Source organism: Pongo abelii, chromosome 8 (assembly GCF_028885655.2).
Source record: "Pongo abelii isolate AG06213 chromosome 8, NHGRI_mPonAbe1-v2.0_pri, whole genome shotgun sequence".
NCBI lineage: Eukaryota > Metazoa > Chordata > Mammalia > Primates > Hominidae > Pongo > Pongo abelii.
The window spans coordinates 38,147,304-38,172,899 of NC_071993.2; the positions used below are offsets into that span (position 1 = coordinate 38,147,304).

The 25,596-nt window shown below is 41.7% G+C and overlaps 1 pseudogene; it reads left to right on the forward strand.

The window, feature by feature from the left end:
- Nucleotides 1-1,547: 1,547 nt before the first annotated feature.
- LOC100440120 (palmitoyltransferase ZDHHC5-like) lies at nt 1,548-24,200 on the forward strand (annotated as a pseudogene).
- Nucleotides 24,201-25,596: the final 1,396 nt, after the last annotated feature.

The window sequence follows — 25,596 nt, forward strand, 5'->3', positions numbered from 1 at the left end:
CACTTCCAAAATAACTTGAGGAAGTGCTCCTCTATAGTGTTTATAAGTCAGTTCTATTACTTTTAAATTCAGAGATTATACTATAAATAGCAGATGTCAATTGACTACATAAAGTGATTAAAATGATACATTTTATGGGATGTATATTTGACCACATTTAAACATGTTTTCATTGTGGTAAAACAAAACAAAACAAAAAACACATCCCATGAAATGTGCCATCTGGGGGCTCTGGGTGAATGGGAGAGTGAGTAGTACCCGGTGCTGCGGCGGGAGCCGCATGAATGAGAGAGCCTGGCCCAGGGAGATGTGGTGCAACCGGTCAGGGAGCCGTGGGAACGCGGCGGGGCTGAGACTCAGCGCCGTAGGACGGCTCTAAGAGGAGCCTCGCCGTGCAGGAGCGTGTGGCAGCGGGACGAGCATGGAGTTTGCTGAGGCCTGCGCTGCTTGGGCGGTGACAACCATGGCGGTGAGGACGGGCACCGCACTGGGGGTGAAGCTCCATAGCCCAGCTGAACTCTAAGGCTCAAGATTGAAGAAAGATAAGGGACATGGACTAATCTGGAAATAAGGACATCTTTGGAAACTGTTTTCATCCACAGTAATCATGTAAAGTGTCAAGTGGAATTGATTTCTTCATCTTATTCTGCTTCTTGGGAAGAATATGGCTTCAAGGATTTTAAGTTCCCTTTAGTTTTACATGAACCCGATAGGAAGCAGAGCTTCTTGTTATTGGGAATAACAAGAAGCGATTGAGGACAGGGAAACTTGCCCTCTGTTTTCCTTCCCCCTTCAAACAAAAGGATTTACAACTCCAATTATAACAGCTGTCGTTCAGCTGTAGCCATCAAGAGAAAAATGAATTAAATCACCATTGCCAGACTCTAAGCCCTGGTAAAGTTGGGGTGCGGGGGTGGCCGCATTGAGAAGCCTGCCTGAAAGAGACAAAGACTGCAGGAAATGCGGCTTCTCTCTAAAGTTGGAAGGGACCTCAGGTTCCTTCTTGGATTGACATAGAAACACAGGGCATACCTCTTTTAGGCACAGCTCACATTTTGTGGAGTGTTGTTGAGAAGGGAGTGTAGTCTCTGCAGAAGAATTTTTCCTTGCCTAAAGTTTTCTGCCAAATCCTGATATTCTCCACTTCTTTCAGAGACCTGCCTGCATCCAAGAGCTGTCCCTTGATCTTCCTGACTGTCTGTGTTCTCCACCTGCAGCCATTTGCATGGGTACAGCCTACTACTTGTCTCCATGTTTTAAACTGTACAAGTTGTGTTTCCTAGTTTCCCTTTTTGCCTTGTTCTGCGGATATGGTTTTCCATCATTTGGAATCTCCTTTCCTCCTCCCATGTGCTTTCCTTCATTTGAGTTCTGTCAACTTTTTTGGCTTTATCTGGGAGGGGCAAGGGTGATCGTTTGAAATTTTCTGTGTCCCTGGTTTCCTTCTGCATTCCTCTCTGTTTCTTCTGTCATCCCATTTTCTTGTCTGTTCTGCTGCTGTGAGGGCCTGGGCTATGTGGCAGGGCAGATCTCCCTTCAGAGCTCCAATGTGCCTGCAGAGATTCCAACCCAACAAGTATGTTCTGGTCTCAGCAGCCACTATGGTCCTAGTGGGAGCTATGACACTCTTCTTTGCCTTTATGTGTCCAGGACTAAGCCTCTGTGTGTCACCTGCAGTGCCCATCTACAGTGCAATTTTGCTTCTCTGTGTGCTGGCCAACGTCAGCATGGCCACCTTCATGGACCCAGGGATTTTCCCCCTAGCTGAGGAAGATAAGGACAAGGAAGATGATTTCCCAGCTCCCTTTTACAAAACAGTGGAGATCAAGGGCATCCAGGCACACATGAAATGGTGTGCCACCTGCCACTTCTACCATCCCCCTCAATGCTTCCCCTGCAGTGTCCATGACAACCGTGTGGAGGAATTTGATCATCACTTCCCTGGGTGTACAACTGTATTGGTCACTGAAACTACCATTATTTCTTCCTCTTCCTCCTTTCCCTGGCAGCTCACATTGTGGGTGTGTTTGCTTTTGGCCTCCGTTATTTCCTCTACCACACAGAGGAACTCTCAGGGGTCTGCACGGCTGTCACAATGGCAGTAATGTGTGTGGCTGGCTTATTCTTCATCCTTGTAGCTGGCCTCAAGGGATTTTACATGGTGCTGGTGAATAGGGTACATAGAACCAACCAACAGGTTGTGGGTAAATTCCAGGGAGGTGTGAACCCCTTCACCAGGGCTGCTGTAACAATGTTAGCTGTGTTCTCTGCAGTTCTCCAGCACCAAGGTATTTGGGGGGACCAAAGAAAGAGAAGATAATTGTAGTCAGGCCTCCCTTCCTTCAACCAGAAGCTTTCAGATGGGCAGACAGCTGTGAAGATCATGGATAATGGCCTCTAGGGAGAGCTGAGTAAAACTAAGTGTAAGCGAAGCCTGGAAATAACAGAGAGCAAATCTGCAGATGCTGAACCTCCATCTCCTTCTAAGCCAGATCTGAGCTGTCACATGGGGCTGCCACCACACCTCAGGCTAGCTACTAATGAGGATAGCAGCTTACTGGGCACAGACAGCTCCCTAGCACCTACCATGTCCAAGTATCGGCCAGCTAACAGTAGCAGCAGTACATCAGCTGCATTGCCACATTCTTGCAGTGCCAAGTTGAGTTGTGGGGATGGCTTGAAGGAGCCAACCTCAATTGTAGAGAGTAGTGGTCATCCCAGCTACTGCTCAGAGCCCAGTGTGGAGCCAGAGAGCTTCTGTTCTACTGTTGCAAATGTTTTCACTTCAATCCACTATCCAGTGGCTCATGGTCCTCCAGCCTCAAGTCGGCCCAGGGGTCAGGCTTTGAGCTGGGCCAGTTGCAGTCCATTTGTTGAGAGGGCATAACCTCCACTTCCTATAAGAGCTTGGCCAACCAGACACGCAGTGGAAACCCACCTTACGACAGCTTGCTCGTACCTTCAGACAGCCCTGGTTTTGAGTCAGAGAAGGCAGGGCTTGAACCAGACCCACCTTTAGGCTATACCTTTTCCTTCCTGTCAACCAACCTGGCCCTGCGACAGGATGCTGAGAGGCACCCACATTTGGTGCCAACTGACCCAACACACCGAGCACCTTCCCCAGTCCATTACAGCAACGTCAGGCCACATTGCAGTTTCCTCCAGGAACAAGAGAAGCTGCCGTGCCAGTCACCCCCACTCCCAGGCCGTGAAGAAAAACCAGGCTTGGGGCACTCAGCCATTCAGTCAAACCAGGCTCAGGCCATGCCCCTCGTACTAGTTCCTCCTTAGATGATTCAAAGAGATCACCTTTGGGCAAGACTCCACTGGGACACCAAACTGTCCCCCATTTTGGCAAGCCAGATGGGCTAAGGTGCCGAGGACTACGGTCCCCTGAACCAGGCCCAGTGGCCCCATACCTGGGCCGATATTTGTCTTACAGCAGCCAAAAAGCCCCACCTTATGTTTCTGAGACGAAGAGGTAGCCTTGCAGACATGACTGACACCCAAAGATGAAGTAAAGCTAAAGACTGCCTACAGCAAATCCAATGGGCAGCCAAAGAGCACAGGATCATCTTCCCCTGGCCCAGGCCAGCCACCTCTCAGTAGACCCACGAGGGGAGGAGTCAAGAAGATATCAGGGGTTGGTGGGACCACCTACGAGATTTCTGCAAGAGCATTCAGTGCCTCCCCTCCCAACCCCTCTGGGCCAGGGGGCCACCTTCCTTCCCTCAAGGGGCTCCCCTCCCCACATGGGCATTTTTTAAACCACCGATTCCCAAGAGGATGAGGATACTGGGGTAGCAATCCCCCTTTTATCTTTTAAGATCTTCCCTCCCTTAATCCCTGGACCAGACTCAGTGGATATTTGTGCAATTGCTTGCCCTGGAGGGAACCAGATCTTTTTTTTTTTTTGAGACAGAGTTTCGCTCTTGTTGTTCAGGCTGTCAGGCTGGAATGCAGTGGTGCCATCACAGCTCACTGCAACCTCCGCCTTCTGGTTTCAAGCAATTCTCCTGTCTCAGCCTCCCAAGTAGCTGGGATTACAGGTGCCTGCCACCACGTTCGGCTAATTTTTGTATTTTTAGTACAGACGGGGTTTCACCATGTTGGCCAGGCTGGTCTTCAACTCCTGACCTCGTGATCCGCCTGCCTCAGCCTCCCAAAGTGCTGGGATTATAGGAGTGATCCACCGTGCCCAGCCGGAACCAGATAATTTTTAAACCTGAAATAATTTTTTATTATTGTTACAGATCCTATTTTTTTCCTCTTCTGCATTACCTGGTGCGTGTGTACATATATATAAAATACAAATCAAAGAACTTGTATATCTATCCGGGGATGGGAAAATGACGGAGGTATGTGAATACGGAGGGATCTTACTCTTCCCACTCCTCAGACCAGCAGGAAAAGAGGAGAGACATCAAAGTCTCCCTTTTCCCCATGGTTTCCTCTCATTTGTCCCAGTTACCAACCAAGGAAATAGCATCCCCTGTTGGTGCTAAGTGTGATTAAGAAAGAATCCTGGGGAGAGGTGAGTCTGGGATCTTGAAAAGGAGAGGGAAGGACTTGGAGAGGACAGTTAATTTTCTAGGCTCATTGGCCTTTAGTTTCTCCAGGAAAGGAGTCAAAACTTCAAGACACTGGTGGTAGTGTGGGGAGATCAGGAAAAGAACTTGGCTAGCTCAAACAATATTGGATAATCCCCTCCTTCTGGGAGAAGGATTAGAATGGGCTTCTTCAGCTAGCACATCTAAGCCTCCCCTAGCTTACACAGTTTACTTGATTTTAAAATTTAAGGCCAGGAGAGAAGAATCCAAAAAGCACTATTTCTCATCACATGCCAAAAACTGGCAATAGAGAGAAGGAGTGGAAGGTCCTGGCCCCTCCAACTGTCCCTTGGGGGTTACTCCTTAGCCCACCTCACTACGGTGCTAGGTAGAGGAGATACCTGGGTTCTAACCTCTAAATAGGGGAGACCCCAGTCTCCACAAAGAGGCTCTTTTATTTTTTATTCTGGTTAGCCATTTTAAACCAACAAGGAATAAACAGAAACCCCAGAAAAAAATGTGTCATCTTAGCCATTCATAAGCATAGAGTTGAGTGGCATTGCGTGTATTCACATTACTGTGCAGCCAATCTCCAGAGCTCCTTTCATCTTGCAAATGAAACTCTATACCCGCTGACCCACTGGACTAACAATTCCCCATTTCCCCTTTCCCCCAGCCCCTGGAAAACACATTCTACTTTCCTTTCCCCAACTTGGGAGGCCCTAAGAAGCACAATGACTTGTCCAGGGTCACATAACTAAACAGTTGGAGGAGCTGGAATCCAGCTCTGTATCCTTAAGGCTGAGCCTTGGCTGCACCCAGGCCTTTTTCAGGGTCTGTGGGGTGGGCTGTGTTGCTCTGACTATGTTCAGGTGTGGACAAGGCATTGGTGGGGGGAGTGTGCACTGTTGGGAGCCCACAGAGGGCTTTGGAGAGGTCTTGTGTGAGGAGGAATCTCAGGAATGTGAACCCTGAGAAGTAAACTCGCTTCCTTGATAATAGGCTCTGAACAGAGTATGGAATCCTGGTAACCAGGCATCCACATTCCAGAGACAGCCCCCTATCCAGCTCACATGGCCAAAGATACTCAAAGGAGGCAGATCATTTTTCTGCTCTTTCTCAACTGTCCAAGGCCCTCGACTCAGGAAATCCTAGAGAGAGGGTTTTTTTCTAACGATGCAGATGTTTTCTTGGGGCTCAGGCATTTTGCCAGAAAGAACCCTAATGTAACACCAGATGGCAAAGGGTGGTCTAAGCTAGACAAGGCCACGGCCACTCTGATTCCTCCTGGACAGCCACACATTCACACATTCCATTCTTCTGTGTGTGTTTTGGGGTGTGTTACACAGGGCTGGCTCATCCTAGGCAGGAGAAACTTGTTGGGGTGTTAGAAGCCTGGTGGGGCACTCATGATCACACCCCAGGGCTCAAAAATATCTTTTAAATTGATTTTATGGCACATTTCTAATTTGAATAGAGGCTGATTCATTCTTTGTTGTTGTTACTATTTGTGTATTTTATCAATTATTAGTACTAAAGATTCAAGATTGATTGTAGTGTATATATAGAACACACATTTGCCAAATTTTCTGAATGTTAGTCTAACAGTTTTCATTCTAAAAGTTGAAATTTTTCTACTTTTCTGTTTGCACTCATGCCCCCTATGGCAACTACAGTTCAAATTCCTAGACTGAAGTCCTTTTCTGTTTCTTCCTCCTTCCTCTTCTGGTCCAGGCTTAGGCCTCCCACTGTGTGTATGGGAGAGGCCCGAGGCTTCTGTCTTAGCCTTTTTTTTTTTTTTCTGAAATGCTTCTGATGTTAACTGTTGATTATATTCACAAAATGTTTCTTCCTTAATAAGACTGTTTTATTTTTATTTTTTTTGGAGACAGAGCGTCCCTGTACTTCTGAGGATAGGGTGCAGTGCCTCTTCATGGGCAGGATCATGGCTCACTGCAGTCTTTACTTCCCAGGCTCAAGTAATCCTCCTGCCTCACTCTTCTGAGTAGCTGGGACTACAAGCATGTGCCACTGCACCTGGTCAGAATTTTTTATTTTATTTGTTTATTATCTTATTTATCATTATTAATCATCAAGTGATTTATTCAAGGAGAGTCTGATGTGACTATTTTTTTCTAGTTTAATCTTTTAATTGAATAAAGAAACTAAATAACTTTAATAGTCTTAATTCATTGTTTTATTGCTATAATAAATGCCCTTTAACTTGTATGAATGGCTAAGTGCCTAAATTTAAATAAATACTATTATATTTATATTTTTGCATGTGTGTCACAGATAAAGACTAGAATTAAGGTTTCTATATATTTTATTTTTATTTTGTCCAGTTTTAAAATAGCCTAATTAAATAATATGAAAAGACTTAATAAACCTGGTTAGCTCCTCTACTAAACCTCTTTTCCTTGTATGTCTTGTGTTAATGTTTAGGCCTTACATACTCAATACTATAACCCAAATTGTTTCCTCTTACCTAGAGGCTATCAAGCTCCAAATAGTAATAGAAATAAAACCACACACAAACGCACCTTTCTTCCAAAAACTTATATGCCTTGTGTTAATGTTTAGGGCTTAAAAATACTCAATGCTATAGTTCAGATTGTTTCCTCTCACCTAAAGGCTACCAAGCTCCAAATAGCCATACAAATAAAACCACGCATAAATGCACCTTTCTTCCAAAAACCCTTAAACCAGTTCCCCAAAAATCCCTAGCTGCTGTTCCCCACACAACACCCCTTTCCAGCAAAATTAACCAAAAACATCAATGCCCAATCTCCCTAACAGCAATTAAAGTCTCCACTCCTGAGAGGGGACTGAAAGGAGTTAGTCAGCTTGCCTTAGGTAGATAGCAAGGGAAGGGTCCCCAAAGAGCCCCTGGCCCACTGGTCAGTGCCTCATTCCCACATAATATAAAAAGCAGCCTGGGAAAAACATCAAGCTGCAAGCACCAGTAAGGGAACTAGCATGGGAGTTGTGCCTAAAAACATGCCTGTAGGTGCACAAATAAAAAAAGTCTGGCTCATTCAAATAAAAACTTGCAAAAATATCTGACTCACTCAAATAAAAACAAACAAACAAAAAAAAACAAGGCCTGGCATAAAAATGCCTTTGTCTTTTGTATAGTCATTGGGCTTCCCCCAAAAAGTGTCTTCTCCTTTTGTAGGCATGGGCACAGTAGGCTCCAGCAAGTTCTGGTGGACACTTTCCTTTTGCTTTTTTTAAACTGTAAGTCCGGTCTCTATAAATCATCACTTCAGCCCCTAATTGGTCCTGGGCCAAGCAAGGTCCCAGACCAAGCTAAGTCACACATTCTCCAAAACAGCCCACAAACTAAGCACATTTCTTCCCCTTTCCAGTCCATAAAATCCCCAAAACTGGCCTCATAGTGGGCAACCCTTTCAAGGCCCCATCTCTGTTGGCAAAAAACTTTCTTCTTTCACTTCTTAAACTTTCGCCCCAGCCTCACCCTTGTGTCTGTGCTCCTTTACCATCTTAAATGTAAAACAAAAAAGTCCAGGTATTATCTCAAACAACATAAAACTGCTACATTTTGGTGCATTAGTAAAACTACACCACTAGTTCCTTCTGAGGGGATGGAGTCCTTCAGACAGTCCTGCACCAGGCAAGTCATCAACTGAAAGAGTAACAGAGGCACTTGTGACTGGTTGTTCCAAACAGAGAACGGCAGTCTGTTGGAGGTGATAGAGCTTTGCTGATGGCAATGATTTCTCATCTCACCAGGAACACACCATAGGCCCCAGGAACAGGTTACAGTGTGTATGGAACCAGCAGAAATCTCATCCATCAGACCACAGCACAAGATGCTCTTGTTCAAATGTTAAATGTCCTTTCTTCACGTGTAGAAACACCAGACCTGGAGGAGGCAAACCTGTTCAGAGGCAAAGCCTCCACTGCATGTTTGTAGGTTTCAGTCTCCAGTGAGACAGCATGAAGCCCACATCCCTTCTTTCACCCCTGCTGCTTTTTACTGTACATTACATTTACATATATGTTTCATTATAGTTTTTCACCTTTGTATCCATTGGTCTCTCAGATTACCCATGAGTCAACACCACACTTAAAATTTTCAAGTCTTCATAATAAATGAGAGAAAAAATCACTCTTTTTCTTTTCAGAGTTTTTATGAATATTTGTATTTGTTTATTCTCTTTGCAATAAAATATCTGTCTGAAGAATAGAGTTAGATTGTAGGTATATTGGGATGAAACTCAATTTATAAAATTTTAAAGCATTTTTGCCCTCTTCTTACTGTTGAATCTTCTTTTGCAAACTTGCCGTGTCATTACTTTTGATTTGTACAAATCTATTTTTATGTTTTTAGAACCATTTTATAGAAATTCAGTATTTACTCAATTTTTAAAAATATAATTTTCTGTGAAATCCAATGTCTCTTTTACATCTATAAACGCATATGACCTTTTCATTAATTCTATTAATTCTATTATATTAATATATTTTGTAATGCTGAGTTGCACTTGCATTCCTGGCATACAGGTGCTTGATCATGGTATAATATTTTAATGAGTGGAAACAATGATCTCTAATATTTTAAAATTTTACTTTTATTTTAGTATGTCCTATTTGTCTGTGATATTCTCCATGGCTCAATCTGGATAATGTTCTCATATCATCCTTCTGTGCTCTTTCTAAATCTATTGGGAAACTTGATTCTTTTATAGTTCTTGAATTATTTAATTAGCATTGGTTTATTAATTTGTTCATTAATAGAATTTCTCTTTGGATAATATTAACTTGGTGCTTTTTCTTCTGCTTGAGGGTCTCTTTGATAAATGTCTTTATTTCTTCTATGGATATTGTACAGCTTAGAATCACTTTCTGTATAAGGGTAAATGTTGATAAAATATATATTCTTAGAACATGCATTATCTACATTTGCATATTCATTTTCATTGAAATGCACAATTTTGTCCCTATTTATTTTTCATATCAATATTTGACTTCAAATTCTTCTCTATACCTGTGGTCACATCTTTCTCAAACGTATTTTTATCCATTCATTACAAGGAATATTTTTAAAAATACAAGTGAACAGTCCCATTAAACGATACATAGGGCAAGGTTTGAGAGATTTCTCAGTTCAGGAGCTTCTATCCCCTGGGAGTCTTGGTGAGCCACCCTCCTGACACATGGATGTGCTCCTGTTTATTAGGTCTTGTAGTCATATTCTTGAGTTTTTACGGAGACTTCATCTTTTAGCCATGATTGTGTACATCCTTGGCCATTGGTGATCAACTCAACCTTCTGCCATCCCCTTTCTGAAGGTGGGGGTGGGGCTGAAAGTTTCAATCCTCTAATCATATGATTGATTTCCCCGGCAACCAGTCCAGCATTCTGTGATTACCTAGGAGCTTTTCAAAAATCACCTAATTAACACAAACAGTGTGGTTAAAAGAGATTTATTATGAATAGCAAAAATGCATTTTTCACCTTTATCACTCTGGAGCTGTTTTGGAGCTATTTCAACAGAGGAAAATAGGTTCAAATATTTTAACAAAATATAATCTTATTGTTCTAGTCACTTACGGAATTAAGAGGGATTTAGGAGCCTCACAAGAATTTTAGAAGCTGTGAGCCAGGAACCCTGGACGAAAACCAAAATATTTATTTTATGATACCATAATCTTCCTTCCTGCTAAACTGGATGGTACTCAAAATGATGCCCTCTGTAGTTTGTCTCAATTATAACGTAGATATTTGCTTTCTAAAAATCAAAGTTATTGACAATGTGTCAACTGGGAACTCACTCTGTATTTGGACAGATGGCACTTTGTTCATAAGGCATACCCATGATGGGCTTCACTGTGCAAATGACCTTTTCTAAATTGGGAAGAATTCCAAGATTTTCTGAGATACAATTTATGATACCCACATAGGTTCCCACAGTCAAATTCATGGACTCAGAAAGTGGAATGGTGGTTGCAAGATCCCGAAGGCAGTGGTGAATGGAGAGTTGTTCAATGAGATAGTTTCAGCTTTGCAACAAAACCCCACAAATTAAAAACAGTTCTGGAAATTGGTTTCATAATGTGCATGTAGTGAACACTATTAAAGAGGACACTTAAAAAAATGGGACAGGGCTAGGACCGTAGTCTGCTTAAGTGCAAACATCTTGGCAGGGACAATCCTTGGCAGAAGTCAGGACAGTTCAACCACTTTCCCTCCTGGCCCACCGTCGGTCAAAGTCAAGGAGGCAGGGTCATGCGAACTGTCCAACCAGCACCTCCACTGAAAAGACACACGGGGTCATACTCTGCATGCGCAGTGTGGAGGTCACTGTTCACTCTGGCTGTGTGGAGGTCACAGTTCACTCTGGCCTCTGGCGTCATTGTGTCTCCCTGCTGCTAAGGACCCTAGGTGGCTCTGAGTCATCAGTTGTTGCATCGTGACCTGCAGGTACTGAGAGATCCATAGAGAGGACTCTAGGACACCCCCAAAACTGGAAAATGGTGAGTAGGTGGGGCCGGGTGTTCCAGGGTATGGGACTGGTTGGAACTTAATGTGGCCATGCAGCCACAGCCGCCACATGGTCAACTCCAGAGTCTACAGTTCAAGGCCACCAGTGACACAGCTTGACCCTTGGTCTCCTTTGTGGGGAGTGGGCTGGCAGCCAGGATCCTGGACGCCCTGTCCCATCCCTGCTTCCGGCTACCTCCACCGGGCCCAGAGCCCTCTTTAGGCACTCAGTGCCTGCAGCACAGGGTCTCCCCAAGATGTGAAGTGCCTACAGGGAGTCATCAGGAGGTGGGGTTCCTGCACTGGAGAATCCATTTGGGGCAGAACCCTCAGGTGAATCCAGAGTTCTCTTACTTGTGAGAACTGAAACCTGGGAGGGATCATTTCTTTGCTGCCAGGGTACAAGAGCTCCCAGAGGTCTTTCCTGGCTCTGCAGCTGCCCCAGCCCTCATCACCAGCTCACAGCTGTCAAACTTGAGGATGTATTTCACTTTCTGAATGTGGCTTTTCCCCTTTCAACTGTGGGGAAAGAGGTTCCTTATCTGGACTGATTAGAATGTTTGTATTTCTTCCCTTTGGTTTATTTGATCAAATATTGCCACCCCTAATTCTAGTTTCCTTTAGCACTTGATGTTATTTTCTTGTATGAATGTGTACGATGTTTAATTTACTGAAGGAGGAAGGAATGTAAGTTGACTGTGAAATGTTAGTACGACAAGGAAATCCTGGAACAAACAGAATTTTTGTTCTTTTTAGGAAGAGAAACTTAAGATGTCAGACTAGAGAATCTAAGTTCTTACATACATTTTTCTTTCTTTCTTTCTTTCTTTTTTTAAAGACAGAGTCTCACTCCATCACCCAGGCTGGAGTTGAGTGGAGTAATCACCACTCACTGCAGCCTCACTTTCTGGGCTCAGGTAATCCTCCTGCCTCAGCACACTGAGTAGCTGGGACTACACTACTACACCCGGCTAAACACAAACATTTTAAAATATCACTTTTGCATGTGCAAAAAGGCCTTAGAAAATTTTGAAATTTTAAAAACTCTACTATTCATTAGGTAATTGAACTTCTATTTTAACTGTCATGAGGAAAGCTACTAAAAGCAAATATATATCCTTGAAAATCCTAGCACATAAAGGGGTTGATCCCCAACCCCCAATGTATTATATTAATAATATGCTACTCGTTTCTGAAAATAGGTATAATAGGAGAACAAACTGTGATACGCCTTGTAATTTGAGTTAGGAATTTGAAATTTTTTTATTGATTTTATGGTTTGCAATTCCATAACCCTTAGTGTTTAAAAGATCAAGTCCCAGAATGAGTTTTTGTGTAGAAAAGTTGCATTTTAAGATTTTTAATTAAAAATAAAGACCACTGAAAGTAAAATGTGGTTTATATAAATGTTTTTCTATTTAAAATAAGTGATGCATGTAGAAGTTTTTTTAAAAAATCATAAGCTAGGGCCGGGCTCTGTGGCTCATGCTTGTAATCCCAGCACTTTGGGAGGCCAAGGCAGGTGGATCACGAGGTCAGGTGATTGAGACCATCCTGGCCAACATGGTGAAATCTCGTCTCTACTAAAATACAAAAATTAGCTAGGTGTGGTGGCATGCACCTGTAGTCCCAGCTACTTGGGAGGCTGAGGCAGGGGAATCGCTTGAACCCAGGAGGTAGAGGTTGTAGTGAGCCTAAATTGTGCCACTGCACTCCAGCCTGGCAACAGAGCAAGACTCCATCTCAAAGAAAAATCATAAGCTAGGAAAAATCTATATTAAGAAGAATCACTACCAGCATCTCCTGGTCCACTCCAGTGCTCTGGTGCTCTGGCTTCAGCCAGATGGCTAGCTTACATAAGTCATTGAGCATCCTTACTGTGCTTCTTTACATAAGAACAAGCAATTGTGAATACATATTTTTCTTAGCCATGTTTGATCTTTTAATGAGTAGTCACACTCCACGTTTTTTGATATCTGACGGATGACAATTTAAATATGCACCGCACCTGGACAAGGAGATGGGAACCCACCTGGGGTGGGCTCCCTCAAGAGAATTTCAGCAGATGCAAAACACACAAGCCCCTGCCTCATTGCCCTGGCCCCACCCAGTAACCACAATAAATACTCAGGCTGGCCTTTTTCCTTGCTCCCTCAAGCCATTTCACGACTGCTTGAGAGGTCTGTCCTGCCCTCCCTGAGACTTCAATCATGTGGGCATAAGCTTTTTCATACCCTCTCAACCTGCCATCAGTGTCGATATGAGACCCACACATCTGCAGGTGCCAATAACTATTGGTGCCATCTGCATGTTGCCCAGTCATTGACCACCGCCTTGTGGGTCTGTCTTCTCTTTGGACTGCTAAGCTGCTCTGCTGCCCGACGTCTCACACACATCTCAGCTGATATTCTTACTTGCTGGGGAGCTTGTGTTTTGAGCTCTGCTGCTCTCCATGGCATTGCTGTGCCATTCCTAGCAAGACTGAGTTCTATAATACCTTGGCATTTGGGAGCAGGAGTATGAGATTGGAGACCATAAAGTGGCTGTGAATTGATGTCTTTGCTAGTATTTATCTATGTATTTTAGAGTGAACCTGTGACTTTTACTGGGCCTTGGTCCCAATCTAAACAGTGTTGGCAGCCTTAGCAATATAGTGAGACCTCATCTGTACACAAAATTTAAAAATTAGCCAGGCATGGTGGCAGATGCCTGTTGTTTCAGCTACTCAGGAGGTTGAGGTGGGAGTATCATTTGAGCCTGGGAGTTCGTGGCTGCAGTAAGCCATGATCATGCCACTGCACTCCAGCCTGGGTGACAGAGTGAGACCCTGTCTCAAGAAAGCAAGAAAGCAAGAAGGGAAGAAAGCAAGAAAGCAAGAAAGAGAAAGAAAGGAAGATTGAAACCCATTGTACAAGACCTATTTAGTGAAGAGGTGATTATCTCCAGCACATCTCCTTTTAGTAGCCCAATTTGTCCTGTTCCTAAACCTGAAAAGAATAAATGGATCTTCATAGTGGATTACTGGATTACTGTAAAATCAGTGATATGGTTGCACCCATTAAGCCCTATACCTACTACTTAACATAATAGAAATAACTGAATCCATATAATCAGCAATTGGTACATACTTTGCTATCACAGATTTGGCTAGGTCTGTTCTGATCAATTTCTTTCCAGCTTTGTTTAACCTGATGTTTCCCTTTACTTTGGACATGATATGCTTCTATCTGGTTGCCCTGAGGGAACCTCAAAGGCCTTGCCTTTGTACACAGTCTCTGCAAGCAAGATCTTAACTCAATCTTTGCCTTTGCCTAGAGTGACATCTAGTTAAAATTCTTAGAAGTTACTTGATAACCAGAGAGCTGCTCCCAGCCTGACATCCTGTGAAGAAATAGCTATTGTTCCTATTGGCACCCACAATATCTTTGAGTTTTTTATTTATGTTCTGGAGGCAGCATAGTCCTACCCTACAGATTTTATTTCAGCCTATTTATGCTGTGACTGGCAAATTGGCCCTTTTCGAATGGGCACACCTAGCACAATGACTGTGGATTCTGTTCTGATTGCCATACAGCAGGCACACCTGTCGGTGACCTCACAGACTCCTCTATAGAGGCCTTAGCAACCTCCTTCATGCCTCCTAGAGTTACCCATGATGTTCAGAAGTTACCACAGGCATCTGAGGCAAGAAACTGCCTTCAGCTCAACAATAAACGCCATTAGAACTGCAGTTGCCACCTTGTACTGGGCTTTCCTAAAAGTGGAAGCTCTTCTAGGACCAGAGCATGTGACTCTACTCAATTGCTCATTATGCTTTGGAAACAGCACCCTGCACAAGGTCTCCTTTTGACATTATAATGAAGTCCAGTGTTGGCCTCCAGCATGGTTTCCCTGCAGGAGGCGATGACTTCCTTTCTCAGTCCTTTGCCAGATGCCACAGTGCTCAGGGAGGTCTTCCCTCTCCTAGACCCCTTGCTACCAAGTGAACAACAGTGGGGAGTTGTAGACTTTGCAGATGACATCACCATATTTGTACATCATGGAGCTCTCATATGAGAGTTGCTGCATTTTATCCTTATATTGGGAGGGACATGATAAGGGACCAGATCCAAGAGTGGGCACAACTGACTCAACATCAGGCAGTTACCTTAGCACTGGCCAAAGTAGATGTACAATTTTCCATTTCTACCATCAGAGAATGAGGATTGCTATTGTTTTGCATTTTCATCCTCATTTGGTGTTCTCTGTGTTTGGAAAATTTAGCATTTCTTTTTTTTTTTTTTTTTTTTTTTTTTAGACAGAGTCTCGCTCTGTCGCCCGGGTTGGAGTGCACTGGCACGATCTCGGCTCACTGCAAGCTCCATCTCCCGGGTTCACACCATTCTCCTGCCTCAGTCTGTTGAGTAGCTGGGACTACAGGCGCCCGCCACCATGCCCAGCTAATTTTTTGTATTTTTAGTACAGACAGGGTTTTACCGTGTTAGCCAGGATCATCTCCATCTCCTGACCTCGTGATCCACCCACCTCAGCCTCCCAAAGTGCTGGGATTACAGGCATGAGCCACCATGCCCGGTGGAAAATTTAGCTTTTCTATAAGTGCGTAGTGATGTTCAGTTTTATTTGCAACTCTCCAATCTTATGGCATGTGATATTGACCATTATTTTTTCATTTGCCTTCTGAATCTTTTTGTTTTTAGACATAGGATCTCACTCTGTTGCCCAAGCTGGAGTTCAGTGGTGTAATCATAACTCACTGCAGACTTGATGACCTGGGCTCAAGCGATCCTCCCACCGCAGTCTCCTGAGTAGCTAGGACTACAGACATGCACCACCACACCCGGCTAATTTGTTTATTATTTTCTGTAAAGACAGTATCTTGCTATGTTGCCAAGGCTGGCCTCAAGTGATCTTCCTGCCTTAGACTGACAAAACACTGGGATTATAGGCATGAGCCAGTGCACTAGATCTTGTTCTGATCATTTGCCCGTGTTTAATTGGGTTGTTTGTCTTCTTGTTGCTAAGTTTTAATAGTTATTTTGGTATTTTGGATGCCAGGTGTTTATCAGATTAGTGGTCTGCAAAGAATTTCTCCAAGTCTGTGGCTCTTATCACTATCTTTCACGGAGCAAGAACATTTTTAAAAAATGACATGAAACTTAACAATTATCTAAAAATTCATCATCAAACCCAAGGTCACATAGATTTCCTCCTATATTATCTTCTGGAAGTTTTATAGTTTTGTATTTTACCATTACGTCTATGATCTATTTTGAGTTAAGTTTTTGTGAAATGTGTAAGCACTATGTGTTGGCTACTTTTTTATGTGGTTTTATACTATTTTCAGCACTAGCTGTTGAAAAGACTTGCCATTATTGAATTGCCTTTCGTTCTTTATTAAGGATTCGTTGATTATATTTGTGTGAGTATATAGGAAAGTAGTTGACTTTTGTACAGTAAACTTGTGTACTTTAACCTTTTTTTAAAACTTTTTCTGTTTGCTGTTTTTCTTTCTTTCCCATCTTCTACTTTTTCTACCTTCTTTGCTTTTATTAAGTGTTTTACTTGATACCATTTTCTCTCCTCTTAGTCTATTATATTTTGTTGTTTTTTTTTTCAAGTTTTAGTGAATGTCTTTGAGTTTGCAGTATATATTTACGACAAACCGAAATCCTTTTTTTTTGAGTAACACTATGCTAATTCACCGGTAGTGCAAGTACCTCATGAAAAAGTATTCCCAGGCCTGGAGCGGTGGCTCACGCCTGTAATCCCAGCACTTTAGGAGGCTGAGGCGGGTGGATCAAGAGGGCAAGAGATCGAGACCATCCTGGCCAACATGGTTAAACCTCGTCTCTACTAAAAATACAAAAATTAGCTGGGTGTGGTGGCACGTGCTTGTAGTCCCAGCTACTGGGGAGGCTGAGGCAGGAGAATTGCTTGAACCCCGGAGGTGGAGGTTGCAGTGAGCCGAGATCACACCACTGCACTCCAGCTTGATGACAGAGAAAGACTCCATCACAAAAAAAAAAAAGTATTCCTAATTACTTTCTCCCTTCCTTTGTAACATTGCAACATTGCTGTTATACATATCTTTTATCCATAAGCTGTAATCACCAAATACATTGCTGGTGCCAATATTTTGAATGAGCTCTCATCTGTCAGATGAAGAATATGAAAAACAAATTCTATTTTACCTTCATGTGTTTCTTCTCTAATGCTCTATTTTTTTAAAAATCATTTTTCTTTTTTCTAAGAACAAAAAAGTACACAAGGCAAGTGCACAGGTGCCAAATTATTATTATTTTTTGTCTTAGAAAACCTTTATTCTTTGGTTTTTAAGGGTATTTTTAACCTCATACGGAATTCCTCGGTTTTTCTTTCTTATAATTTTTTAAATATTTCACTCTAATGCCTTATTGCTCGCATAGTTTCTGAAAAGAGTCTTACGTAAGCCTCTTTTTTTTTTTTTTTTCCAAACTGGGTCTTGCTCTGTCACCCAGGCTGGAGTACAGTGGTGCAGTCATGGCTCAATTCAGCCTCAACCTCCCAGGCTCAAGCCATCCTCCCACCTCAGCTTCCTGAGTAGCTGAGACTACAGACACATGCCACCATGCCTGCCTATTTTTTAAAATTTTTTGTAGGGATGGGGTTTCACTATGTTGCCCTAGTTTGTCTTGAACTCCTAGGCTCAAGCAGTCCTACCACATTGGCCTCCCAAAGTGCTGGGATTACAGTCATGAGCCACTGTGTGTGACTTGATATAATTCTTATACACATTATACTGAGGTGTTGGTCCCCTCCCCCATAACTTCTTTTAAGGTTGTTTCTTAGTCTTTCTTTGATTTTTTTTCCCACTTTGAATGTGATATGCCAAGGTGCGAATTTTGAGCCAGTTATGTTGCTTGTCATTTTATGAGATTCTTTGATATGTGCTTTGGTGTCTATCATTAATTTTGAGAAATTCTCAGTCATTATTGCTTCAATTATTTCTACTGTTTCTCTTTCTTCTGTAGTTATTACTATTGTATTTGTTACACTGTCTATACTTTTGTAAGAGTTCTTGGATATTCTGTTTTGTCATTTTGTTCTTTTATTTTGTTGCCATGTCAGTTTTGGAAGGTTATACTGACAGTTCTTCAAGATCACTGACTCTTTCTTTGGACATTTCCAATGATTGGTAATGCCCTTAGGGCATTCCTCTTCTTTGTTGCAGTGTATTTTATGGTCTTGAATGTCCTTTGATTCCTTTTTATAACTTTTATCTCTCTACTTCAGCTACCTTTATGTTCTTTCGTATTGTTCACTCTTTCTATGAGAACCCTTAGCATGTTAATTATACTAGGTTTAAATTTCTGATCTGATAATTTCAACCTGTCTTCTATATCTTAATATGGTTCTGGCGTTTGCCCTCTTCTGTGTTTAATTTTTATTTTATTTTTTTAGTATTTCTTGTGATGTTTTTGTGGAAAACTGGGCACAATATGCTGGGAAAAAGAAACTGAGATAAACAGGACTTCGCTGTATCATTTTAGGTTTATCCTCCTGGGGTTAGGCTGTTTACTATTTTCAGTAGCTGTAGATGTCAGAGGATAAACTTTCTTTTTTTTTTATTTTTTATTTTTTGAGACGGAATCTCGCTCTGTCGCCCAGGCTGGAGTGCAGTGGCGCCATCTCGGCTCACTGCAAGCTCCGCCTCCCGGGTTCACACCATTCTCCTACCTCAGCCTCCGGAGTAGCTGGGACTACAGGTGTGTGCCACCATGTGTGGCTAATTTTTTGTATTTTTAGTAGAGACAGGGTTTCACCGTGTTAGCCAGGATGGTCTTGATATCCTGACCTCGTGATCCGCCTGCTTCGGCCTCCCAAAGTGCTGGGATAAACTTTCTTTCCTTGCTTTCTTTCCTTGCTTTTCTCTCTCCTCTCATCTTTGGGGTTTCCTAGACACTTCTTTAATAAAGTCTAAATTGTGCAGGAAGAAACAGTGCAATATTCTTTCATGATATCCAACTATTTTTAAACAGAAATCCTAATGACACACCAGTAAAGTGTGCATTGAGAAGAAACATGTTATAGTCCTGTGACTTGATCTTAGTCTTTTAATGAGCCTGTGCCCCTGAGCTATGATGTCATGAGGTGTAATAAGAAAGACATTTAGTCTTTGTGTGTGGCTTTTAGCACAGAGTTTCTAAATCCCCTGGAATTTCATGTGTGATACAAGTGATAGGATTCACTTTAGTTGTAAAGTAGCTACTCTTGGAGATCCTAGAAAAGTTTAGGATGAGGACTGGTGACCAGAGTAATACTCTTGAATTTTCAGCCTTAGCCCACAACCTTAAGGGAGAAAATAGCAGCTGGAGATTCAGTTAATTACTGGTGTCCAATGGCTTAATCAGTAATGTCTATGAAATGAAGCCTCCATAAAAGCCCATTTTGGGGCTCTGAGGTTGGTAAACACATGGAGGTACTAAAAGGGTGGCATATCCAGGGAATACATGGAGTCATTCCACCTTCTCCCCATACTTGACAAAGGCACCTCTCCCATCTTGATGTTCCTGAGTAGTATGCTTTGTAATCAACTGGTGATACAAAATAAAGCACTGTCTTTAGTTCTGAGAGATGTTCTAGTGAATTGCTGAAATAAGAGCTATTGCAGGAAACCTCCAGATTTGTAATTGGCAGAAGTGAGTAGCATGGGCACCCTATTTTCTGGCTGGCATCTGACATGGGGAAATCTTGTGGAACTGAGCCTTTAACCTGCAGAGTCTGATGCTAATGCTGGGTACTTAGTATTATAATTAAATTAAATTAAATTTTAAGACATCTAGTTGGTATCAGAGTTGGAGAAAGTGCTGTTGGAAAAAACACCATTTTTTTTTGTCAGAAAGACAAAAAAACTGCTGCTCACCTTCACACATGCTTGTCAGTCTCCCCAACCAGGTCATGTAAAGCTTTGGAAAATATCTAGTAGGTTAGGCTTTGTTGAAATAGATTCACTTGAGGACAGGCCTTCTCAGGAAGAACATTATATCGTAGGAATATTACAAAATGGGTGCTTTACCTATCTAAAAAATTTGGAGACAAAACTTTGTCCTTGGTCCCTTAATTCTTTAATAAATGTAAGAAGAATGATTGATTTTATGTTTGTCTTTTATTTCCTGAATGTGAAGGACAGCTTCTGGGTTCCTTACTTTTCTGACCAGAGTTAAAAGTCTGTGACTTCATTTTGTGGATGTTTAATGAATAGCAGCTTTAAAATCTCATTCCTTTTTTTCACCATGTACTCCACATCTACTTGAGTAGGAATAAAGCCTGAGTTACCCTCATTTGTTGCTGGCAAGAAATCCAGTCACATCATCCGTTGCCTCTGTGCTTGAACTCCCACACTATTTCACTCCAAAAGCTCAATAAAAATCCCCAGAAAGGCTCCTTTTCTTGCTCTCTTAAGCCATTTTGCAACTGCTTGGGAGCCTCCTCTGCTTTCCTTGAGATCTCAAGTGTATGAGCAATGAACCATTTCATGAATATAGGGATTTTGTGAAGGTCTAAATTGCCATATGTTTTTCCTCATGACTAAGGTCCAACTTGTCAGTAACTTCCCGGGCCCATCAAATGGGATACAGAGAAAAAGGAAAAACTGACATTATGATAAATATTACACAAAAAATCAAATAAATACTTCTGCAAAGAATATTTTCACTCAGCCAGGTAGATTTGAGTATTTGTAAGAAGCCCTTCAAAACTATGTGGACAGTGGCTCCTTGTTACAATTTGGCTTCCCACAAACTTCTTGGCCTGTCATGTTTATTGATGGATATAGAAGAGCAAGCTTACAGTTCTTAAAGGTGTATTTATTTATAAAAAATGTCATCCAGACAGGGCGTGCATGGTGGCTCACACTTATAATCCCAGCACCTCAGGAGGCCTAGGCGGGCAAATCATTTGAGGTCAGGAGTTCGAGATCAGCCTGGCCAACATGGTGAAACCCAGTCTCTACTAAAAATACAAAATTTAGCTGGGTGTGGTGGTGTGTGCCTGTAATCCTAGCTACTGGTGAGGCTGAGGTGTGAGAATCACTTGAATCTGGGAGGTGGAGGTTGCAGTGAGCCAATATCATGCCACTGCACTCCAGCCTGGGAGACAGAGCGAGACTCCATCTCAAAAAAAAAAGTCATCCATATTTGACCCCGTGTTATATGAAATGCTGAGTTATATCATGTGTGATAAGATAGAAAATAAAAGAGTTTATCTCACAAGGAGTTGATGGTCTTCCAATTTGTTTCGTTTGTTTCATTTCTTCAAAATGGTCCTAATCTACCTTTAGAAAAGAATAAGGTTTCAAGTTATCACAGTGAAAAGATATCAGTAATTTTGATGTGATCAACATGATAGTTTGGAATTTATGAAGAAGTGAGTGTGGACGGACAGTCAGAATTCTAACAACCAAGTCATACACTAAATGTTTGGAGACCTCAGATTTGTATGTGAACCTAGGAAATGAGTATGGATACTCAGAACTGTCCTTCTAACCATCCTGCTGTGCACATATGTGGTATGTTTTAAGACTCGGTATCCTTTGAGGATGTGGCTGTGAAGTTTACCCTGGAGGAGTGGGTGTTGCTAGACTCTTCGCAGAAAAAACTCTACAGAGATGTGATGCGGGAAATCCTCCAGAACCTGGCTTGTATAGGTAAGAAGAACAACATTTTTCTCTACTTAATTATGTAGTGAACAAGTGTTCCTTGCTCCACAGATGTGTTCCAAGATTTGAGATGTGGAAAGGGAGTTCTTTGGTGATTAAACCAGACAGAGACACAGTTAATTATGAACCTAGAGTGGTATAATTTTTTGTAATTCCTAATACTTCATAAAGGTGTTTCTGGGTCTACATTTTAGGGGAAAAGAGGAAAGACCAGGACATTGAAGATAACTATAAAAACAAGGGAAGAAAACTAAGGTGAGTTGCATTCACTAAAATAATTAGTGATCCATGAGAGAGTTTCAAAAATAAGCAAGCAAAACAATAAGCAAAGGTTCAAATATATTCATTACCAGAAAATTTTTACCAAAAATGTTTTCTTCAAAATGCCATACACGTTCAGGGTGTGAAAAATAAATCACTTTGAAACATTAAGAAACCATGTCACAGCTGGGCATGGTGGTTCACACCTGTAATCCCAGCATTTGGGGAGGCTGAGATGGGAGGATTGCTTGAGGGCAGGAGTTTGAAACCAGCCTGGTCAACATAGCAAGACTCAGTCTCTACAAAAGAAAAATTAAAAAAAAAAAACAGATGTGGTGGTTTGCACCTGTAGTCCCAGCTACTTGGGAGGCTGAGGCAGGATAATTGCTTAAGCTCAGGAGGTTGAGGCTGTAGTGATCTATGATTGTACCACTGTACTCTGGCCTGGATGACAGAGTGAGACCCTGTCTCAAAAAAAAATAGCAACCATGTCTGCAAATATGGCCATATCAATAATAGCTGTAATTAAGTTCTTTTCTAGATCATCATGTATATTAATTTGCAAACAATTCAGAGATGGCAAATAATCTAAACTTTTAAAAAATGGTTAAAATACAATTCTAATACTTACTCATAAATATAAAGTCATTAATAAAAGCTATTAATAATGTGCCACTCACTTTTTACGGAGGTCATGTGGTTGAGAGACTCTGTGAAATTAAATATGGTAATCAATTTGGAAAAACCACAAGCTGGATGACAAACCTTAATATGAATAAGAAAACTGTTACTGGAGCAAAACCACATGAATGCATCATGTATGAGAAAGTCTTCTTGCATCATTCATCCCTTAATAGGCATGTGAGAAATCATGCTAGACAGAAACCAAAGGAGTATCAGGAATACAAAGAGGCCATATAAATGTAAAGAATGTGGGAAAACCTACAGTTAATCACAACTGCTTTCAAAACCATGAAAGAACTCACACTAGTGAGAAATCCTATGTGTGTAAGAAATGCAAGAAAGTCTTCCTTTATTATGCAACATTTCAGGCACACATAAGAATGCATCATGTAGCGAAGTCTTGTGCATGTACAGCATGTGGGGAAGCCTTTCAATATCACAATTTACTTCAAATTCATAAGAGAACTCACACTGGTCAGAAACCCGACAAATGTAAACAGTGTGGAAGAGCCTTTATGTGTTATAAACATTTTCAAAGATATGAAGGGACTTATACTGGAGAGAAATCCTATAAATGTAAACAATGCGGTAAAGCCTTCAGTTGTTCAAATAAGTTTTGAATGCATGAAAGTAGTCACACTGGAGAGAAACCCCATAAGTGTAATCAATGTGGTAAAGCCTTCCATTTTTTATATTACTTGCAAGTACCTGATAGAACTCACACTGGAGAGAAACCCTATGAATGTAAACAATGTGATAAAGCCTTCAGGTGTTCAAATTCTCTTTGATCACATAAAAGAACTCACACTGGAGAAAAACCCTATAAATGTAAACAATGTGATAAAGCCTTCCTTTCTTCCAATCACATTCAATTGCATGAAAGGACTCATACTGGAGAAAAACCTTATAAATGTAAACAATGTTGTAAAGCCTTCAGTTGCGCAAATTCTCTTAAATATCATGAAAGAAGTCACTCTGGAGAAAAACCATATGAATGTAAACGATGTGATAAAGCCTTTACTTGTTCAGTTTCCCTTTGAGAACATGAGAAAACTAACACTAGAAAGACATCATATGAATGTAAACAGTGTGGTGAAGCCTTCAGCTACTCAAAATCTCTTAAATATAATGAAAGACATCACTCTGGAGAAAAACCATGTGAATGTAAACAATGTGGTAAAGCCTTTACTTGTTCAAGTTTCCTTCAAGAACATGAGAGAACTCACACTGGAGAGAAACCATATGAATGTAAACAATGTTGTGAAGACTTTACTTGTTCAGGTTCCCTTCAAGAACATGAGAGAACTCACACTGGAGAGAAATCATATGAATGCAAACAATGTTGTAAAGACTTTACTTGTTCAGGTTCCCTTCAAGAACATGAGAGAACTCACACTGAAGAGAAACCATATGAAAGTAAACAATGTGGTAAAGTCTTCAGTTACTCCAGTCAATTTCGATTGCATAAAAGAACTCATACTGGAATGAAGCCCTTTTAATGTAAACAATACGGTAAAGCCTTAATTTCTTCCAGTCCCTTTCAAGGGCATGAAAGGAGTTACTGGAGAGTAAGTCTAAGCATATAAATAATGTTTTAAAGCCTTTAGTTCCAATTATTTAGGACGCATAAAAGAACTTATATTGGAGAGAAACTGTTTGAATATAAACATTACTTTAAAGCCCTCAGTTGCCTGTTTCTTTGGAAAGATGAAAGAGCTTATGGTGGTGAGAAGCTGTATGAATCTGAACATTGTGATAGAGCTTTCAGTTGACCTAATTTATTTCAAAGATGGACTCCTGCTGTAGTGAAAGCTTCAAAAATGTGAGAAAACCTTCAACTCTTCTGTAGGGTATGAATATATGAAATAACTGAGAGTGGAGAGAAATTCTATGAATGTAAGAAATGTAGAAAGGATTTCACATGATTTGAGCACATGAGTATGTGTACTGCAGAGAAACCCCATAAATGCAGAGAATGTGGGAAATTCATCCCAGTTCATTTTGAAACCACGAAAATATTCACACTCAAGAGCAACTTACTGAATGTAAGCAACATGGGAACATCTTCAATTGCATGTTCAACCCCTTTTCTATCACCTTGGGGACCTTCTTAGGAAGAATTGAAGGACAGCAGAAGGACTTGAGCCCCAACAATCCTTTCTTAGAACCCAGTTTGAAGTTGGGAAATACCATCTAGGGCAGTACCTACCCTCAGCTCACAAACAAGTGAGAGGGCCCCAAGAAGCTGCCTTTAAGTCTACATCAGTATTCATCTTTGGGAATGCTGAGGTTCTGAAACAAAGGAGAATCCCACAGTTCTCACCAAGAGGGATCTGCCTGTGGACATCCGGATTCCTGGGCTTCAGCATCATGTCTTTCCAAGGCCTCCTTGAGGTCATTTCTAGCTTGCAGTTTCTCATCTCAAACCTCCATTGTGGATGCTTGCTGGTAAATATGTTTAAAAATTTGCAACTATCTCTCACTGGCAAGTTTCCCTGTGGCAACCCTGGTTGGCTCTTAGGCTCTTCTTCACAGGGCTCAAGAAGCAGTGGCAGACCCTGAATATTGGACACATTCCCCTTGACTACACAATACTCACTGTCCCATAATCACCATATTTGCACCAATTATCACAGAATAGTCTCAAAACTGCTCATGGACTGACAAAGTTATTCCCTGCCATGACTTACCTATAGGACACACTCACACTTCTTACCTTCCCTAACTTTCTTACCCCATGTTTTCTGGCATATTCCACCCTGAGATATTCAGTGACTTAAGTAAGCACTGCTGTGCCCCTTGTCTCAATGCATCCTGCATATTTACTTCTCAAGGGCTGGTTTTGTAGTCTTCCCATTAAGACCACCACTTACTTGGTTTTGTAATAGGACCCAC